Genomic DNA, 12,112 nt, shown 5'->3' with positions numbered 1-12,112 from the left:
TTGTTGTTCTTTTTTTCTCCAAAACTCTCTCATATTCTCTCACTGAATCCTCCATCTTTTATTTTTTTTTAAAGAAAATTGAAATCTTTAAGTAAATATAAAAGTTGCTTCATCGTTCCATTAAACAATGAAATTCAAACGCAAGATAAAAAAAATGTTCATTTTAAAGTTAAAGGACTCAAACATATACTTTAAAAAGTTTAGGTACCAAAGTAGAATATGATACAAAGTTTTGTGTCACACTTCCCCTGGCAGACCTCCTTGCTAGTCTTGCAAGACGCGGTGTGACTTGAGTATTTCAGACTTGTTTAAACGCCAAAGACACCTAGTCTTAAGGACCTTAAGCTTTGCTTAATCATCTAATGACTTTCCTTTCTCTTAACTTAACAACTTACCAATAATCTTTGGTGATATAAACAAATTATTTGAGAATGTAGTTAAAACAAACTTTAGTAACCTTTACAACACATTTTACAAAACAAGAGATACCCATTCAATAATGTTCATAACAATGCACATGACCCATTTGAGATTTTGATTTAAAATTGAGGAATCACAACTACATTCGTATAACATTAAAGGACTATAACAACAATTTTAATTAAAAGTAGCGGTAATGATAATTGAAAATACATATACTAAAGAAATCATTATAAAATGATCATTTGAAACAACGCAGGCCTCTTCACTCTCCTTTAAACTTCAAATTTAGACTTCTTACTTCGGCTCTCAACATCTTCCAATATTCTTTTCCCTTTATCATTGTTTAGGAAACATTCTTCTCTCCCATTGAACTAATTGTGCATATATATTTCTTGAACAACAATCTGACGATGTGCTCTATCTCTTTCTCCATCCTTGTCCAATCTAACTAAAAAATAATATTTATTGTTTTCTGTCCAACTCAATGTTGTGTAATATTCATATTTTCCATTTTTTCAAACTACCCAAACATATATATTGAATAAATCAAAAATTGAAAACTTACATAGTATAATAAATTTGAATAAGTTAATTTAAAATGTGATACCTACTTTGAAAAATCAATTGAAATATTCAACCACATTACAACCTATTAAATGTTTGGTAGCATCATCCATAGTAACATAACCTCGTAAATGTTCATACGAAACAATCATTTTTTACATGAATTTTCTTCATTAGTGCACGTGGGACATGCACTTTTCATAGCAACACCTATTGGATATACTCTACCATTGCAAGAAAGCACACTTTTCATACCAAATTGAATCCTTATTTTGAATCTTGACAATCCTTCCTATTGAACTACAAAATTTTCTCAACAAAAAGTTGCTCAAACCTTCAAATATATATAAGTACTTAAATGTATTAACACAATTCAAATATAGATAAAATTAAAATATGTATTTGTAAAAAGTACTATAATAACTATTAATATAATTATAACTTACTTTTTCTGCAAACTCTAAATCTCTTTTATGGGAGGATTAATTGCAATGTCACTAATATTAGTAGTTGTTAGGCTAGCATCACTTGTAAACAATTTCAAATATCATTATTGAAAATAGTTTTCATGTTAACACATTTTTTATCATGTTTAAAATAAAATTTAAATTAAACATAGATTCATTAATAAAATAATTTTAAATATTATATAGTATAGAGGACAGATTCTATATTGTTAGTATATTTTGTTATCATGTTTGAAAATTTAATTATATAAATTAATATCAAATATGAAACTAAACTTAAATAAAAGCAATAGAACTTTAATAAAATTATCAATACCTTCATAATAGGTGACCTTATCATTAGAGAAAACAACTATTTGACATTGTTTGTTGACTTTTTTCTAAACTTCCTCCTTCATGTTCAGCTAAATCTGCCCACATCGTCAGCTTCATGGTGTTTGTACAATTCATATAGTACAAAAGATTAATATGATATAATAAAAATAAAATTAAAGGAATAATCTTACCTTTTATCAATAATAAATATATCACGTTTCTTAATAAACTGTTCATTCCAATTTCGAGATTTGATAAGAGTGATAGGTTTTACACATATTACAACTCCAACCATATCTATTTAAATAATAAGAAAGTTAGACAAATGAAATATTATAATTGTCTAATGAAATGAAATTATTTATATTTATAACATAGAGAAAAACTTACCAAAAACTTGATTTCCAAAATTGCTATTGATGGATGAAAAATCAATATGACTAACCTCTTTACTACAAAAAAAAAATGCATGTCATTGGTCTCTTCAATTTCACCACTACTACTTGTTAATGCAATTTCAATCTCATCATGAACATTTAGATATCTACGATTCACAGTACTGATTTTTACTACTTGTTAATGCAATTTCAATCTCATCATGAACATTTAGATATCTACGATTCACAGTACTGATTTTTCCATTACGAATGATATAATTTTTTCCTTTTTCTATAACATCATTCAACTTCTTGATCAAATTATTGTACACACAAATTTGACTTTTTGGCCTGAAAAGAAAAAAATGTTACATTTTATATTCAAATTTTCAAAAAAAAATATTATTAAACAAATTAATCTAACAAATAGCTTATGATTACCTCCTCATCATGAGAATAAATATCAATATCTCTAACACTTCTCCTATTTTAGTTTTATATTTTTCAATTGTGGTTTTACGAATGAAAATCCCTTTGAGGCTCTAATTATTTTGAAAATGTTCCAAATTTCGTACCAGCACCAACGAGGTTGCAGTTTTAAAGTGAAAAAATATTAATAAAATTACAAAACAACATAATGAAAAAATGTACATATTAGCATTACCTTATAGATTAATTTTTTTCTTTGAGTTGGCACAAAGAAAGAATGAGTAGATCAAAGTTGAAAACAACAAAAACTTTGGATAGCAAATCACACTTGATGCTTCTATATTTATACTAAAACCATTAATTATTTTTGAAGCTATATTTCTTGAAGTTATGGAATATGAAAACCAAACATCCAATGTTAATTACAAACGATTATATTTAGCAAAAATCATTAATCATTTTTGAAGTTATGGAATATGAAAACCAAACATCCAATTTTAATTACAAACGATTATAATTAGCAAAAATCATTAATCATTTTTGAAGTTATGGAATATGAAAACCAAACATCCAATGTTAATTACAAACTATTATAATGAGCAAAAATCATTAATCATTTTTGAAGTTATGGAATATGAAAACCAAACATCCAATGTTAATTACAAACTATTATAATTAGCAAAAATCATTAATCATTTTTGAAGTTATGGAATATGAAAACCAAACATTCAAGGTTAATTACAAACTATTATAATTAGCAAAAATCATTAATCATTTTTGAAGTTATGGAATATGAAAACCAAACAATCCAATGTTAATTACAAATAATTATAACAAAAATTTATGAAATATGAAAACCAAACATCAAATGTTAATTACAAACAATTATTATAAAAACCATTAATTATTTTTGAAGTTATATTACAAATAATTATTCTATTAATCATTTTTCAATTATTCCACTAATCATTTTTGAAGTTAAATTACAAACAATTATTCCACTAATCATTTTTGAAGTTAAATTACAAACAATTATTCCATGCATAAGGCATATTGGTATTTTAGAAATAGAGCAAAGGATGGAATCGTTCTTTTAGAAGTTGGCAAGGGGTAGAATCGTCCAAAAATGACTCTTCCCTTAGGCCACATTTTATATAGTAAGGATAAAACAATAATACAACTCTTAAACTTAGAAAGTAAACGCTTTGGTAGTCTTCTTGCCTAGTAAACTCTCCACTTCTTCTTTACTTGGCTTTAACACTTAAACCTTGGAAGATGAAATTTACAAACATAGGTCTAAAAGACTTAAGGAAGTTTTTGAAATCCTTTTCGCGGAGTACCTTTTATAAACACTCTTTCACCACACATATGAAATCATTTTAAACATAATCATATCCCTTCACAACATCACATCAATTTGTGTAAATGCTTCATTTCACATAAACAGTTATTACAAATAAACACACATTAATCATCAATCATTTCTTTCACCAAGAATCTCGAATCATTCCCTGCGCTAGGCCTCATTATTTCGTGTTTAGACTACTGTAACAACAACATCCAAGAATATACAGATTCTTTCAACGTATTAACTATCCTCTCATCACCATATGGCCCCTTTCACCCCATGGTTGCCTTGACTCATTATGTGCACATAATAGTTAGTTTATTTATATGTATTGGAATTTATGTCCTAAAACTCATGATTTGTAATCATATTCTATTCAATAAGTCGTTATTGAAACTATATTCTTAAAGCCAATAAACTAAAGATTCGAGACTATTATTGAGTAAACTTGAACTTTATGTAGAGACATAAATGTGAATCAAGTTCGAGTATATAGACTAAATAGTCTATAGTATATGAATAAGGTTGGACATCTTAATTATTTTGGGGACACTATGGATGCGACCTGCTTTATAGTTAGTACAAACGATGAGATTCTGAATCGTTCATGTAGAAATATGGAAGTGGGGGCATCCTATGTCAAGAGTTGGCATAAGATTGGAACCATGAAATAGTCACTTTTAGGTTATAACGCCATTAACTTTAATAAAATCGACTATTTTGTTTATAGATGTCCAATGTAACTTAAACTTAATCTTAATTTTGAGCTAACTATGAACTTTTGTTCACATGAAATTATCCTTAGATCTGCATAGGTGAAGGCAGCTTAATGGCGCTAGCCCAATAAGTCTCCCATTTCAAGAGTAAGACCAGATGGATAGCTAGGAACATAGGGTCAAAGACGAAATTCACTTCTACTCACTCTAGGGTTAGTAGATAACTTGTTCCCTTAAAGACTGAATTCAGGTCTTGAACAAGAGGCCCCAACCTCTCATTGGCTCGAGAGGGATTCGGTTTAGTAGTTAAACCTCAAACCAAATGTTCAATAGTGGATTAGTGGGACTTAAGGAGCAAGATATAGTCTCGAGGGTAAAACGGTACTTCGACCCAGTCGAGATTATGAACAACCTGTGAAGGATTAACTTACTTATCATGGTCATATCACATGGACACAAATATATCTATAGTGAGGAGAGTGCAACTACGAGACTTTAGTGGAATGACCCATTATTTAAGGAAGGTTAATTAACTTAGATTAAAGAATTTAGATAGTTAATCTCGGATTGTTGGAGCTCATGATCTATAGGTCCATTAGGTTCCCCAACTAGCTCATAAGGAATAAACTTAGAACATTATGATAGAATAATTCGAATTAGGTAAAGAGAGAGATACCAATGAATATATTTGATATAGTCGTAGGGTATAAGTTTAAGAAAGAGCTTCATGTTTAAATGTGATTTAAATATTAAAAATATGTACATGAAAGCTCGAAATTGATGAAAAAGGTCAAAATTGTAAAAAGTCAAAATGTTGACTTTTGACTTTGAAAGTTCAAATTTTAATCGACTTTATATTCAAATGTGATTTGAATTTTGGAAAAATGAATGCACATTCATACCCGAGGTCAAAATTAGGCAAGACGAATAAAATGGTAAAAAGTCAAAATGTTGACTTTTGACTTTTTAAATGTCAAATAACCATATTACCCTTGGAAGCACATTGCATGCAATTAACAAATGGCTTCATGCATGTGGGACACCTACTTGGTCACGTGCCAAGTGTGGGAATGGAAGCTCACTACATTCAATTTTTGCATTTAGTTTGCTTTAAAAAGGAGTGGATTAGCAAATGAATTTTAGTGTTATTTTTGGTTGAAATTGATTTTGTAATTTGGAATTGCAAAATCAAACCAAAATTCCTTTTCTCTCCACAAGTTCTCAAAACCAAGTTCATCCTCCTAAATCCATCTCTTTCTATTCTCTCTAGTTCTCAAAATTCCTTTTCTCTCCACAAGTTAATGGCAGTCCCATTGATGAGGAAAATTAGGTGAACTTTATTTTACAATCTCTTCCAAAGAGTTTTGTACCATTTCATACGAACGTGTCTTTAAATAAAATAGAAACTCTCTGACCACTCTTCTAAATGAGCTCCAACGATTCTGTTAAGATTTAAATGAATATTTTGATATTTTTTATTGGGTTTTGACAAATTGACTAAATCTTTTCAAATAAAGTAAATCCCTAGTATAAAGGAATCTATATAAATTAGTTCCTTAGATTGGGAAAGAAGTTGTGTTGTTGGTTTTAAATATATAGAGATATACAATGAAAAAAAAGGTGTGCGTAGATGGTGAAGACAACTTGGCTGGAAGTACAACGGAAGGTTTAAAAGCAATTGCAGAAAAGGTAAAGTGGCTTCCGGAATATATAATTTGATATGATATATATGACGTAAGGGAGTACAAAACGTTAGTTGAATCAATGACTGTAATTTAACTATTGGTGAATATGGAATATGCACTTGAGAAGACGACCTCAGGATTGAGGAATCAGTTCTGTAAATCAGGGGGAGCCTGTATGAATTGGAAGAACTTGTTAACGTGAAGATTGTGCATGTTGTGTAGACAGTTCTAATGTCTAGGGGGAGTTCGTACAAGTCTTCAACGGATGGAGCATACGATTCGGGAGAATCAGATGTTTATGTTTAGTTTTGTGATGACTATTCTCTGTAATCCTAGTGACAGGTTGTGCATTGAACTTCTCAATAATATTTCATATCTGAGAAGATATGCTCCCTAAATGTAGGCACTCTTGGCTGGGTTAACAAAGTGCATTGTGTTTTCCTGTTTATGTTATCTAGTTAAACGTTAGTTAAGTACAACTGATATAACTAAAAGGTGTTTAACTTGTGTCTTTTAAAGATTCCAAAACCTTACCATGGGTAAAGGAAAATAAGTGGAAGCAAATGTTGCTACCACAAAGAAAGAGTTAGTGGGAGGATCTTCCTCTAAGACTAGAGTTAGACCTTCTCACATGAAGAAGAAGGAAAAGGGGAAGACTTTTAAGACTGGCAAGGGAAAGGAGGGTGCAGATAAAGGAAAATGTTTCCACTGCAACCAGGATGGGTATTGGAAAAGGAATTGCCCGAAATACCTTGATTCGAAGAAAGCAGAGAAAGCAACACAAGGTAAATATGATTTACTAGTTGTTGAAACATGCTTAGTCGAATATGATACTTCAACCTAGATACTAGATTCAAGAGCCACTAATCATATTTGCTTCTCATTTCAAGAAACTAGTTCTTGGAAGAGGCTTGCAGAAGACGAGATTACTCTTAAGGTTGGAATGGGAGAGGTACTCTCAGCTGAAGCAGTGGGAGACTTAAAGTTGTTTTTTGGAGACAAATATCTACTACTTAAAAATATTTTGTATGTACTTCAAATGAAGAGGAACTTGATATCTATCTCTTGCATTTTAGAACATATGTATGAAGTATTATTTGAAATTCATGAAGCGTTCATTTTTAGTAAAAGTATTCAAATATGTTCTGCTATACTTGAAAACAACTTATATAAGTTAAGACCATCTAGAGCAAACTTTGTCTTCAGTACTGAAATGTTTAGAACAGCTGAAACTCATAATATTTATGGTACTTAAGACTTAGTCACATAAATCTCAATAGAATTGGGAGATTAGTTAAGAGTGGACTTCTAAATCAGTTAGAAGATAACTCTTTACCTCCACGTGAATCTTGTCTTGAAGGAAAAATCACCAAAAGATCTTTTAGTGGAAAAGGTGTAAGCCCTCATTCCATTCTCCTTTTAATTATTAATATTTTAAGTTTGAAAAACAAGTTTAAATACAATTGTTGATTCTTTAAGGTTGAATCGTTATAATAAGAAAATTGGAAAAAAAATAGCTTGGAATAAGATTTGAAAAGAATGAAGATAAGGACAAAATGTTAGTTAAATTTAAAGTGATGGGCAGTTTGGTCATTTTAAATGTTATTATTAGTTTTAAAAAAGGAAAAAATAGAGGATTGGGAGTCTTCTTCTTCGTGAAAAGTGAGCAACCCCCTTCTAGAATTTTCTGTACGACTCCCTCCTCTTTGATGAAAACGGTAGACATGTACAGCAAAATTAGGATCAAATTTTTACTCTAATTGCAACTAAACAAGTTTAGTGATTAACATGCATAAAAAATCTGAAAATAACAAAGATAGAGTTAAAAGAAAAACCTCACACTTGATGCTTTTATTTTCTTATAATCTCCTCACGTGTTTTTCACGATCTCCTCATGAAATTGAAGCTAAGACTACCACTAGCGTTGACCCGCTATTCTTTGGACTTAGAATTGAGTTGTGGGACTCAAAAATGGTGGAGGAAATAAAGAGAGATGATATCTTTTGTAGGAACCTAACCTTTAGGTTTTTATTTTTTTTATGTTCAGAGACTCAAATGAAAAGAGTTCTTGGTTATTTTTTTTTTCCTGTAATTCTCAATTACAAAATTAATTTTCAATTTTAAATCCGAGAGTTATTTCACCTTTGCATAAAACTTGTTTACAAGCAAACTAACTTCTCTATCTCACCACTTAACACTCTTAGTGGAGTAGGTGTCTTGCATGCAATAAGTCACTTCCATATCACATGCAAGTGATAAGCTTGCCAAATCTCAATAAGTGTTATTATTTAAATTAGTCTAAGGGCAATATGGTAAATCAACATTTAAATCAAATTCAAAGTTTGACTTTTCCAAGCCCAAAGTCAACATTTTTACTTTTAACCATTTTGTCCGTCTTGACTAATTTAAACCTCCCAAACATAAATTCGTATTAATTTCTCTAAAATTCAAATTCATTATTGAACAATTGGTTTAAGGTCCAACCTTTAAAATGAATCCCTCTCGGGTCAATGAGAGGATGGGCCCCTTGTTCAAGACCAGGATTCAGTTCTTAAGGGAACAACCTATCTACTAACCCTAGAGTGGGTAGGAGTGAATTCCGTCTTGCACCTTATGTCCCTAACTATCCACCCGATCTTACATCTGCAATGGAAGGCTTATTGGGCCAGCACCATTGAGTTGCCCTCACCCATGCAGATCTAAAGATAATTTCGTGTGAACAAAAGTTCATAGTAGTCCAGAATTAAGATTAAGTTACATTTGATATCTATAAACGAAATTCGCAGTTTTACAAAGTTAACGGTGTTATAACTTAAAAGTGACTATTTCATAGTTCTAGTCTTATGTAAACTCTTTACATAGGATGCCCCCCACTTTCATGTCTCTACATGAACAATTCAGAATTACATCGTTTGTACTAACTATAAAGCGAGCCGCATCCATAGTGTCCCCAAAATAAGGTGCCCAACTGTATTCGTATACTATAGACTATTTAGGCTATTTACTCGAATTGGATTCATATTTATGTCTCTATATAAAGTTCAAGTTTACATAATAATAGCCTTGGGACCTTAGTTTATTGGTTTTAAGATTATAGTATCAATAACGACTTATTGAGTAGAATATGATTAAAAACTACGAGTTTTAGGACATAAATTCCAACAAACTCCCACTTGGACTAAAACTCATAGTGGGATAAAACAAGCTGAATTTATTCATGAGAGAATTACTCACATGAATACAATAAACGTATGAATACAATCAATTAGGACACGTGCCTAATAAGTTTTCCACTTGTCCTAGTTTACACACATTGTAGACGTAAACTCTGTAGGTGACCCTCAAACACTTTAGCCATGAGAGCTTTTGTAAAAGGATTAGCAATATTTTATGCAAAAGGTATCTGGGTCACTACAACGTCACCACGATGTACAATTTCTCTGATAAGATGGTACTTGCATTCGATATGCTTTCCTCGTCTATGGCTTCTAGGTTCTCTTGAATTTGCAACTGCACCAATGTTATCACAATATAAAGTAATTGGCAGATACATATTTGGAATAACTTCCAGATCTGTCAAGAATTTCCTTAGCCATACTGCTTCCTTTGGCGCTTCGCAAGCTGCTACATATTCAGCTTCCATTATGGAGTCGGCTATACAAGTTTGCTTTATGCTTCTCCATACTACTGCTCCTCCATTTAGAGTGAATACTGATCTTGATGTAGACTTTCTAGCATCTTTATCAGTTTGGAAATTAGAATCAGTATATTCAGTAAGGATCAAATCCTTAGTTCCTGAATATGATGCTACCAATAATTGTAGTAATTCACATATGGCACATATGTCTTTCTCTCATCAATTAGTACTTGTTGAAGAAATAAAAATTTTGCATTTATTGCTTCTGCACTGTTCTTTCTAGTTCCAACCGCCTTTTTACTTATAATATACGTAAAAACAATCAGTCAAAGTGATTAATTTGAATTAACCTTGTCGTTTAAGTTCTTATCAATGATTAAAGATAAGAAAAATGAAACGCATTAAAATTTCGCATCATAAATGAAATTGGCGGACTAGAATTATCAGTAGTCTACGAGAGAAGTATTCTATGAGATCCGATAGTATGGTAGAAAGAAATATATGAATCCTTCTACCATACTATCTATTATTGTTATTGAAGTGTATAAAATTGTACTCTATAAAAATAGAGGTTGAATATTGATCAATTTGAATATAGATGAATATACAATATATATCTTTCTATTTATATATAGATATCATATCAATTACATATATGTAATATTAATCTAATATACATAGTGGCCCAATTCTATTTCTTTGCTTCATAATTCATGTTGATTGCAATGAATCTGAAATCAAATAATCGAAAGGCCACTAATCTTTTTTTAGCATTCGAAAGAAGTAATTGATTGAGCAGTTGACAGATGATCCAGGAGTTCGGTTCCATGGGAACTTTTTATCTTCGGATTTCGAAAAGAATTAGCAAACCCCATCGTTATTTAACGTTTGAAGCATGATATGAAATGAGTTCCCTAAAACAAGAAAAAATCCTATTTTGAAAATAACTAAAATACTAATAATAATAAATAAAAGAAGTGGTAAGCACGTAATATGTGGGGTGGCTACCCCGAGGTACTATCTTATTATGAGGTAGTATATTATTATGCGTAGTATCTCATTGGACAACCACTAATGTTCTTTCGTGTCGAAAGTATGGAAAGTATTAGAAGTGCGTTCGATTGATTCAATATCGATGAGCCTAGAAAAGAGAATTGAGAGTTGGAACGAGCGTATAACAAGAATTCTTGGAATTCCTTGGGGATTTTTTATTGGTGTTGAACTAACGATAGTGCAAAGTCGTATCTCTTTGGTTAATAAGATCCAAAAGGTTTATCGATCCTAGGGGGTGGAGATCCATAATAGACATAACAAAATTATTGTACGTCAAATAACATCAAAAGTGTTGGTTTCAGAAGATGGAATGTCTAATGTTTTTTTACCTGAAGAACTCATTGGGTTGTTACAAGCAGAACGAACAGGGCGTGCTTTGGAAGAAGCAATCTATTATCGAGTCGTACTATTGGGAATAACAAAAGCATCTCTAAATACTCAAATTTTCATATCGGAAGCACGTTTTCAAGAAACTGCTCGAGTTTTAGCAAAAGCCGCCCTCTGAGGTCGTATCGATTGGTTGAGAGGTTTGAAAGAGAACGTTGTTCTAGGAGGAATGATACCCGTTGGTATGAGATTCAGAGAATTAGTGCACCGTTCAAGGCAACATAACATATTCCCTTAGAAATCCAAAAAAAAAAAAAAGAAATCGAGGGGGAAATGAGAGATATTTTGTTCCATCACAAAGAATTATTTAATTTTTTCATTTCAACAAATTTACATGATACATCAAAACAAGAATTTCTAGGATTTAATGATTCATAAAAGGGGAATCATCATGTTAACTAGTCGTGTTGATCGTCGTCAACTCCATTTGTTAGAACAGCTTCCATTGAGTCTCTGCACCTACCCCTTTTTTTTTTTCGGAAAAAGGATTTGGCTCAGGATTGCCCATTTTTAATTCCAGGGTTTCTCTGAATTTGAAAGTTATCACTTAGTAGGTTTCCATACCAAGGCTCAATCTAATTAAGTCCGTAGCGTCTACCGATTTCGCCATATCCCCCTCTTTTAAGATTAGTATCGCACTATGATGTCCTTCCCCGTTTTCTTTCATTTGTATTATACTGGAACGAACCACTGAAGTCATTAGAATACCGA

The sequence above is a fragment of the Cucumis sativus genome, chromosome 1 (genome assembly GCF_000004075.3).
Source record: "Cucumis sativus cultivar 9930 chromosome 1, Cucumber_9930_V3, whole genome shotgun sequence".
NCBI lineage: Eukaryota > Viridiplantae > Streptophyta > Magnoliopsida > Cucurbitales > Cucurbitaceae > Cucumis > Cucumis sativus.
The sequence above is the reverse complement of the archived record's forward strand: the minus strand, read 5'-3'. Positions refer to the sequence as shown.